Source organism: Haemaphysalis longicornis, unplaced genomic scaffold (genome assembly GCF_048455015.1).
Source record: "Haemaphysalis longicornis isolate Haplotype H1 unplaced genomic scaffold, Haemaphysalis longicornis Haplotype H1 scaffold_6, whole genome shotgun sequence".
Classification (NCBI taxonomy): Eukaryota; Metazoa; Arthropoda; class Arachnida; order Ixodida; family Ixodidae; genus Haemaphysalis; species Haemaphysalis longicornis.
Genome location: NW_027526407.1, coordinates 172,337,919 through 172,347,542, shown reverse-complemented (window position 1 = coordinate 172,347,542; position 9,624 = coordinate 172,337,919).

The following is a 9,624-nucleotide window of genomic DNA, read 5'->3' as shown; positions in this document are numbered from 1 at the left end:
GGTAATTCTATAAATATTAGTAATAATTAATTCTTTACATTGACTATCCAAGGCCACTCAGAGAGTGGAAGGAGTTTGGCCAGTTGGGTAAGTATCAAGAAAGACTGCTCTAACTGTGATTATGAAGCAGGCATGATAGTGAGTCCGGGTTGTCAGTGAGCAGAAGTGTTTGAAAACAGCGCGGAAGACGGGACGGAGCAAGTAATAGACGACACAGCGCTTGTGTCGTCTATTACTTGCTCCGTCCCGTCTTCCGCGCTGTTTTCAAACGATATGATGTACCAACAAGCCCTTCAGTGCACCCCTTGAGCAGAAGTGGCTATGCGGTTGGGTAAAAATCAAGCCAGCCTGCGTTGAGGGGCAGACGAAGGGTGCGGAGCCTTTCACACATGCTTTTAGCACGGGCAATGGGTGCACGTAATTTACATCTTGAAAACGTTTTGCAGATGCATCCCATGTAACGTTTTTTGCAGGTTTGTCCGACATACTTTTAGGAGCAGCATTAAATACTCCATTGCTATCAAAATCAAAAGAAAGTCAGCAGTGTAGAAAGAAAAGGACCGTTAGTAATAGGAAAAGAAATTTATGCTATTATCAATGGTTCAGAATGGCATGTAAACTTTTCCTAACATGTATAACAGTTCAGTGCAGTGTTACAATAGCACAAGCAAATGTCAGGGCAAACAGGGTTACGGTATGAATATGTAAGCATGCAAGGTTGATTTAGTCCTACATGATGCATGCACACGCTAATAAAAATACCCTGCAAGAAAGATGAAGAGGGCAACTGAGTTTTGTAGCAAAAATAACCAGAAACTACGCAGGGTCACCTGTACTAGTGGATGTAGGTGTAACCACTATACACAGATCGTAGCAAAATATTTCACTTCATTTCTTGAGTTACTGCTGAAGCCACTCACGCATCAGGTAGCCTCTGAGAAATGGACACGCTCACGTACGTTCAGTAACATCATGGATTTTGAAGCACAGACAACGCATAAGGAAAATGCCACGCAACTCACAACAGCTATCAAGCGCATCCTTTGAGCACACTTGCTTTTTAACGACAGTGCACTCGGTAACTTGAAGCCCACGAATGAAAACTCGCTGTCATTGCAACGCACAATTGCCAGCTGATGAGGCTCTATATTGTTCACGTACACCATTCTCCCGCTATACGTCTCCGACCTTGTATTGAAGGATTGTAGATAACAAATTTGAATTTCTGTGGGCAAACTGCGATGCCTTTGAGAATCACGTACTTGTCCACTACGTCGATTACATTGTCTTTATTTCCCCGTCGCTTCCACCTCCTGTCCAGTGTTATATTGTCCGCGTATAAGCTGTGGTGCAGACCCGGTAAAGTGGTGAGATGAGGAGGCCAGTTGATTATAGCGACATTAAATTGGAAATGAGAGGCATCAGAACTCTGCGGTGCCCCTCATTGACCCATCTTAATACTATAAGATACAATACAGCCTACCACAAGTTCTGCACTGCGGTAGGAGGGGAAGTCCGTAATTGTTTTTGTAGGCACGCTGTCCAACTCCCAGATTGGCGAGGTTCCTCATTATTGCTTCTTGTCGCACGTTGTCAGAAGTTTTTGTTGTAATCCATAAGAATTCGAAATTCCAGGAAAAGAGGAATGACAGGCCTAAATGTGATTTTATTTGAGTTCGCACAATGATATAAAAGACCGCAGCTGGAATGTGCAGCGGTGAGCCTGTAACAAAGAAGAAAAAACGGGTGGAGTATACGCTGCGCGTGCTCCGCACTTTCTCTAAAAAGAACAAACACCTGGAAATCTGTCAGGGGTGGCCGTAGCTTGTGATAAATTTACACGTGGCTCCAGTTTGACATATTTTAAGGCAGCAGTAGCGACGCACCTGCTGCAGCTCTGGTGTTTTAAAACATCCGTGTTTCATGATTGGTTGGGTGTTTGAGTTATGCCCTTCATTTTTGTGTTTTTGATGTTGTTCAACTGCCTTGTCCATATTATATTGTTTGTAACTGCTCAACGACCTGCTTGGGCACTTGAATGGGCATTCAGTGTTGCGTAAATCATTTCGGCGTGCGTACAAAATCTCCAGGTGGTCAAAATTACGCTAGAGGTTGTCTCCGCGGTGGCGTGCTTTATAGCGAAGATGTAGCTTTGGGTGCATCAAGCCCCAAAATCAACCATCTTTGCCTGGAGTCGTATATCCAAAAAGTTATCTTCTAGGGTACCCAAGAATGAATTTTAATACTTCTTAAAGCTGATCTCTCTACACCTTGTGCATTATGGAAATGACGAACACCGCTGGGCTTTAAGACCCTGGAAGAAAGGCGATTGTACCAACTCGACATTTACTTAACAGGCTGTTACGATAATGAAGCACCATAACACTGCTACTAAAAAGCCCGCTCTCCCAACTTTTCCGCACTTCCGTGTTGCATCCACTTCTTTATCATTCATAGGAGGTTGCTACGGGCTCCGAGATTGCACAATTTGCCAACGCGAAATGGCAGATATCACAAAGCTACGGTCCCCTGTCTACGTAACATTCAAAGTGGACGCGCAAGATGCGAGTACAGATTTGCGCCAAGTAGTTTCTACCGGCACGGTTAAGCTTTCGTTAGCACGCATAAACGAATTTTAGGGTTGTGCAAGGCAGTTTATTCCAGTATAAATATTATACATGCGAGGAATGTCGGAAAAAAATGTCTTAACCTTACACTGCCGCAGTATATGATTTCGGCCAAAGCCTATACTTATTGCACGTAGTCTATGTTCCGTTGCTTTAGCACACTCTTTTATAGATATCCGCTTTCCGATGCTGTAGTTTTGCACCGACATTCTCGTCTTTGTCGTCAGTACATGTGGAGAGTATTCGCAAACCTGCTTTATTTCGAGGCTGTGTACGCATGGAGGCAGAGATGTCTACTGCAGTGACGAATGGTGCATTCCGTGATGCATCCGCCATCGCGGTTAATTTATTACCGCCAAGTAGTCTAGTATTCGGTTCTTTGTTTTGTTTTGCCGCGCACTCATACATGCGAAATGATGTCTAAAGCCGGTGAGTCCCGAATAACAGAGAGATGTGCCTGTACCTGTTTGTGAAACAAGATTTTGCGATGACAAGGAGGAGGGAGAACTAACTTTATATCCTCCAGAGGTGTGCAGGGCGTGCATGTCCATGTGGACTTTCGCAAGTACTACCATGGCAATGCGCAAGAAGAGGCTGATGCTCTCTCCTCCTCTACCGCCTTCCCCATCCCTGTCAAGACCTTCAGTCACACCTTCTGAATAACAAATTGTATTAATCATTGTGTCAAATATGCCTTGGCTTCTGGCGGAGTCTTCGTCCCTTTGGGCGTGCCACTGCTGAATATCAGGGTTTTTCGCTTTGTACCACGGTCTCTAATTGCTGCCTACTGCTGATAATAAATTTGCGTTTTCAATTGATGAAGTGTTGCCTCCGTATACTGGGCCATTCCATTTGAATGTGAACTGCTTGCAAGCTGGGGGCAGTGTTTGTGTCCTGCCCCTTTATTTCCGGGTTGGAAATACCGGCATTAGCCTTTGTCAGAGGAAATGCCCGTCTGGAGGCATCACAATGAGGTTTCTTGCTTCTTGGTGAGCGAGGCGTTGGTAGCCGGGTATCTTCGCCTTTCGTCTTTGTAGCGATCCAGCAGACCTGCTCATTGCAATTGTCTCTGGACTGCGCACGGGGTTGCTGGGGCTCTCAATGGGTGAGATCTCTAGCAGCCTCGTTGGCCCGTTGGTCTCCTTCTAGTTCTTTGTGGGCGGGAGTCCATCTTATTGAGGTCTTCCGCAATGAATCTTAGAAGGCTCCCGACAAAAAATGGGTCAAGTATAAAACTTGTTATACTCGCTATCCAAGGGAAAGCTCTCCTTCGCTTCTTTTTGCAAACACCATGCGCACAGTGCTTTGTGAAGTTTGTCTACCGAATGGTATGATTCAGCCTGTCATTTGCGTTGACTGCAGGAGAACGGGAAGTTGGGCTAGTTGGTAGGAGTTCATCTTGGTGGAAACAAAAGCACTCAAAACACAGGGACGAAGGAAGACTTAGGAAGCGCCGTGCTGTGTACGTCTTCCTTCGTCCCTGTTTTTTGAGCGCTTTTGTTTCCGCCAAGACTTGCCAGAGTCCTTCAATGCTTTACAAAGCATTGAAGGACTCTGGAATTGCGTTGAAGAATACGCACTGATAGCCCAGCCGGTGGGCCATCGGTGTCTATACTGCGTGAACTACCGCCGGCGAACGGTAAACCCTCGCCTTGTCACACGGTATCGCATCGGCGAGGCTCCGATCGACTGCAGCTGCGACGCCTCTCCGCAGCGGATGACGTGGCACGACCTCACACCTGCCACACTGGCGCTCCGGAGGCTCAAAGCTATTGTGGGCTATGAATGACATTACAAGGCGTGGTGTAGTACAGCCTTCATTATTAAATGAAGCTAAGAAGTACGCATCCTGGTAGTCTTCGGATTGCGAGCGGGCTGAGTGCGCCATACTCAAGCAGGGATGGGGGAGCACAAAGAAGAAAGGAGGGTGAGGTAAAATTCGCAACAGAAAAGTATGAAATCCACTTCAAATGCAGCCGTACGGCTACAAAGGAAAGCTGCACAGCTTTCTCAGAAAATTCTCAGTTAAATAGAATATTTGTTTTTGTCCATGATTCGTCCAGGATTGTCAATTTTTTTTTCGCCGAAACTTCCTCCACGTTGGTAATTCCCGTAAATCTGTTTGATAAATTCGCAGCTCTTGGATATAGGCAAACTATGACGCATGAATTGAATAATGGTTATGCAGGTGCGGTGCTGGGTATGGTGTGCTGTAAAGCGAGTATGACAATCAAAAATTCAATATATAATTAAGAATAGCTAATTTGTCAATGGGGAAATGCAATTGAGCCTGATTGTAGGGACAGGAACCTGCGGGGGTGTCTCCTTGGAAGAAAGACCCATGTCCTTCGTGGCTGTCGGAGGTCTGGTGAGAAGGTCTCGCTGTGTGGAAGGGTCATGACTAGACAGCCGCTTCATGCTAATAACTAGGGTTGGGACAAGTGCTGAGATGTGAGGCTTGTAAGCAGTTTCAAACTCTAAGGATTCGGGCATGTAGATTATCACAGGACATAATTTTCTGACATGTGACTAAGGTACATGTCGTGTAGGGAAGTGCCGTAAGTGTAGGTATTGGTAGCTGCCGGAAGATGGTGGTTTGAGCTATTGTAAAAAAAAGTGTCGGGTACCGGACCGTTATCCGTAAATATTGGATGTGTAGAACACTGCGCCATTTACGCCCAAAAGTGGTATAGTCCAGATGCCCAGATCCGTTCATAGCCTGATGCTTTTTCTGTCTAACTTTATTCAATTCCCGTAAGCAATAAGACAAACATTATCTTTGTAAATACACGTTAGACTCTCTGGCAACTCCTGAAACGAATTTTCTCCCAAATTGCGCGTCATATTTAGCAAGTTCAGCCTTTTTTCGAAGGAAAATAGTGCACGCTCGAATGACATTTCCGGTACAGTGTTTTTGCCGCTCAAGTCAAAGGCGGACGCAAGGGTAACGCCCCCCTCACAATATGGGTGGCGGTGAAGTGAGGAGACACGCTCATGGAGCGCACCTAATGCAGCCGGGCACGGAATGCACTTAGGCTTAGTTGTGTCGATTTCTCGACTCTTAAATGAGGCTCTGGAACCTCTCGCTCCCTCGAGATCCGCCATTGCACAGGTTAGCGGTTAATGCCTGTTTATAAGGGAAAGAAAACACAGGTATGTAGAAATCAGCCGTGTTTCTGAATTGTTTAAGCATAGTTATGGCTCGGCTCTTAAAATGATTTTGCGCGCACCTAATTCACGCTTTCTTTACAACGCTCCCAATGTTGATTGCCCTGGTCTCGACAATACGTCATTATTTTTATATGTATGCTACCGTCGTACAAGTGGGCCTGCGAGTACTTATGCCTTTTTGAAAAACCCGGAGCAATAAAACTTACACCGTAAATACGGCGAATGTACGCAATAAAACAGACTGCAAGCGGGTTTAATGTATTTCACTTTTTTAAAAACAGCAGGTGGCTTCGCTTATGCGTGTGTAATAAAGTCCTATATAGAATGGCGAGAGCAAGTAGCGGCTTGTCTGACCAGTTGCGCCCAAGTGCAGGGAAAGCAGTCACGCAAGCAACAAGAATGATGTATCCTACATAACTCACATGTGATAATTTATATGAACCCGCCTTTTGCGTCCACAGCACTGTTCTCAGGCGACACTATAGCTTTGGTATACGGACGTGAGAGAGGGTCGAAAGTGTATTTTTTAACTCAATAAAACTAACAATGGCAAGACATTATAGTTAGCAGTCAAACATAGAAAAAATCAACCTATTATATGTGAGCAGTTAAACAAATGTTTTAAGTCCCGACAGAAAATTATAATGACAAAAAGGGGGACAAAGTGCTGCAAACGCCAGAGCAAAAAACTTGAGCTTTTGCTTTTCTTTTCATGCAGTTTAGTTGCGTCTTCCGTGTGTCACTCTACACTTGGCTGTCATGGCAACAGCGCCGGTGGATTTAGCAAAATCCCCTGGTTCATAAATAAATGCACCACATTCCTGATGCCTTACTTGCTGGGTCAAGGATGCGCTGTTTGAAAGTGAAGCTTTCTAGGCCTACCCTGTTGTCGACCGCCGCACTGCAGAAAAGCCGACTTTATCAGAATTTGGTGATGACCATGGGTGAAGAAATAGATGGTTGAAACACGAAGCTCTCTTGGGTGGAAAACCAATGTTTTCAAAGTCCAAAAATCAAATTCCAAAGTTCAAATCGTTACGCCCAAAACACACTGCAGGAAATCCAACTTAGACGTAGTATTTCCACAAAGGCACATCAAGCGCGTCAAGAAAAAGCGCTTCCCGTGGGCGAAATCGAACCTATGACCCGGCAGTAACCAAGGCCACATCTATTCGATTACGCCATTCCGACAAGGTCGGTGCAGTTTGGATTTCGAACTCTGACTCAGGTTTCATGAGAGAAAGCTTCGAGATTTAACTATATTTCTCCTGCGAAAGCGTCTTTGAATTATATATTTCAAATTGGGGTTAAAATGTTACGGTTACGTGTCGCTAGTACCTCATCGTGGGGCTCCTGATATCATTAAGAGCTTATCCGGTGCTCCACACTTCGCCGCACACCAGCTGAGAGAGCTTACGATGTATAGAGCGACAAAGTCACGTTGGTTTTATTTCGAAATAGAAAACGATGTTTTCAGTGAAAGGCTGTTGCAGTATTTGTCCTCTTGTTTAAAATATATTTTCAGACATTTGCTGTGTTGCGGTATTCTGTGTGGCTCAGGACGTTTCACACACATTTTTGTTACCCAAATAGAAATTATTTTCCCTCTGGGCTGAAAATTCGCAAACGGCATAGGAGGGCACAAAACTGTACATGTAAAATACATGATCTTAAACAGCAACTCCAGAGCGGAAACTAAAGAAAGATATGTAGCGTGCCTCATTTTTTCGGTTCAAATAAGACGTTTTGACAATGTATTGTTTCTCGTCAGGAGGTATACACCTCCGATATTCTACACGCTCGCATTCTCAAGACGACAAAGCAACATGCCGCCCTCCAAAAATGGAGTTGTGGGTGGCAGATAAGGCCCTAGGCTACCTTGAACGTCATTTTTGTTTAACTGGCATGTTTTGATCTGTGGTCCCGACAAGCAGTTGACGTGGACGTACGTCAGCATCAATATCAGAACGTAGTCGTATTAGCTATGCCTAAACGAAACTGCGGCGCCTTCGTACGGATGTTTTGTCATTCCGACGATATTACTCGGAAAGCTCCCAGCACTGAAGGAGGAAGAAGAAGACGCAGAGAGCGAACATCCTTTGCATGGTTTCTGCAGATTTTCACCTACCTCTGCTGAAATTGAACTCACGGGCTGATTTCAACACCAGGACCTGTTGAAACTCACCATCGTGCCCCGGAGGGCAGCATATTGTCTTGGGTGAGTGCCTTTTCGCCGAATATGGGGCTCTTCCCGCTACTAAGTGTGCTAAGCCTACTTCGAGCGCTGGATGAGCAGCTCGAACGTGCCCAATGTCGGACTCGACCATCGCCGCGGGGGACCGCGCTGCGGACTCAGCGAGCCTGAACGCAAGTGAACTTGGAGATATGATCGCCGAAGGCTTAAGTGAGAGAAATCAAAAGACCTCACATTGGACTTCATCATGGATTCAACGTGGATAGACGTCGTCAACAGGGCCCAGTGACAACACCTGCGGAAAGCAGCGAATGAGTTAGCCGTAACGACCTCCACTACAGCGCTATCACACTAGCCTCGCAGATCCGCACCCAAGCCAAGTGCGCTTCGCAGGGACGATTATAAGCTTGTTTCACCTCCCCACGGTGGGCTAAAAATTGCCAATGTAGACTGGTTAAGTTGCAGGTTTTACGGCGTAAGGTGTTGGGTTTGATTTGCGGGACCTTCATAATCCCATTTTTTTCTTGAGGATTAGGGGTTCTTTGTCAACGACCGGTCGATTTGCGTCGGCTTTATCAGCTCTGCGGCTAAAAGGTCTTGCCACTAGCAAAAACAGGCCGTTTAGCTTCGAGAAGCATATCATAACTATCCGCCTAAAGTATTCCTTACAGAAACCATAAATTCAGGTTGTCTGTTAAGTGTGATGAACTGCCCGGTGTATAGATGAAGCAAAGTTAATTCTGGGTGATACAGTCAAACCCGTTTATAGCGAATTGCAATATGCACCGCGATTAGTTCGATATATCCAATAGTTCAATATATCCGAACCCGCCTATAACGAACTTATCGTTACAAGTTCGCAAACCGCGGGAGCCCCGATCCCCCTCCTCAACTCCACCCTTCCCGCATGCGAAAACGAACACAGTAAAGTCGCCGTTACCATACCCAAAATAATCCATTTATTGCAAGTATTAAAGCTACTTTCCGCCTGAACTGCCTACTTTTCAAAAAAAAAAAAGCGGTGATTTTTGTTTTCACTTTCGTTTTGGCGGCTTCATCTAGCATAGCATTCTCTACACGAAATAATAATAGCACCAGTCCGAGTCCGCGCCCTCCTAAATCTAAGAAGCATTGGTGGAGCACATTGACTGCCGAAAGCGCTTCATTATAGGGAGGCGAAGCTAAAGTTTTCCGGGCGAGGGAAGCGCTGCCCTCTCCCCTCCGGGGGAGTACGCCGGGCCGGCGGCCTATTCGGCACGTGCTTTTTTCGCTGCGCGCGTGCTGCATTTCTCGCGCTAGGAAGAGGGCTGGGTAAAATGTTCTTTCGACTTATGAAAGCATACACATTAGCACGTGTCCAGCAAGTTCGGTTTAAACGTAGAGTAGTTACTAGGTTCATTTTTGTCGACGTTTGTCTTGTCGTCTGCTACAGACGCGCCGCCTGCTTCCCGCCGCTCGACCGGCAGACTGCCCCTACGATTTTAAGGGGGAAAACAGGTTGTTCGGCAGTCGTCGGTTGCTCTTTTCTTCTGTAAGGCGACAACTGTTCAGCTAGTTACAGCGTACTTTTCTCTTGTTTGTTACTGCCTTCGCGTGCTCGCGCTTCTGACATCCGGACTTTCTAGACTGCAG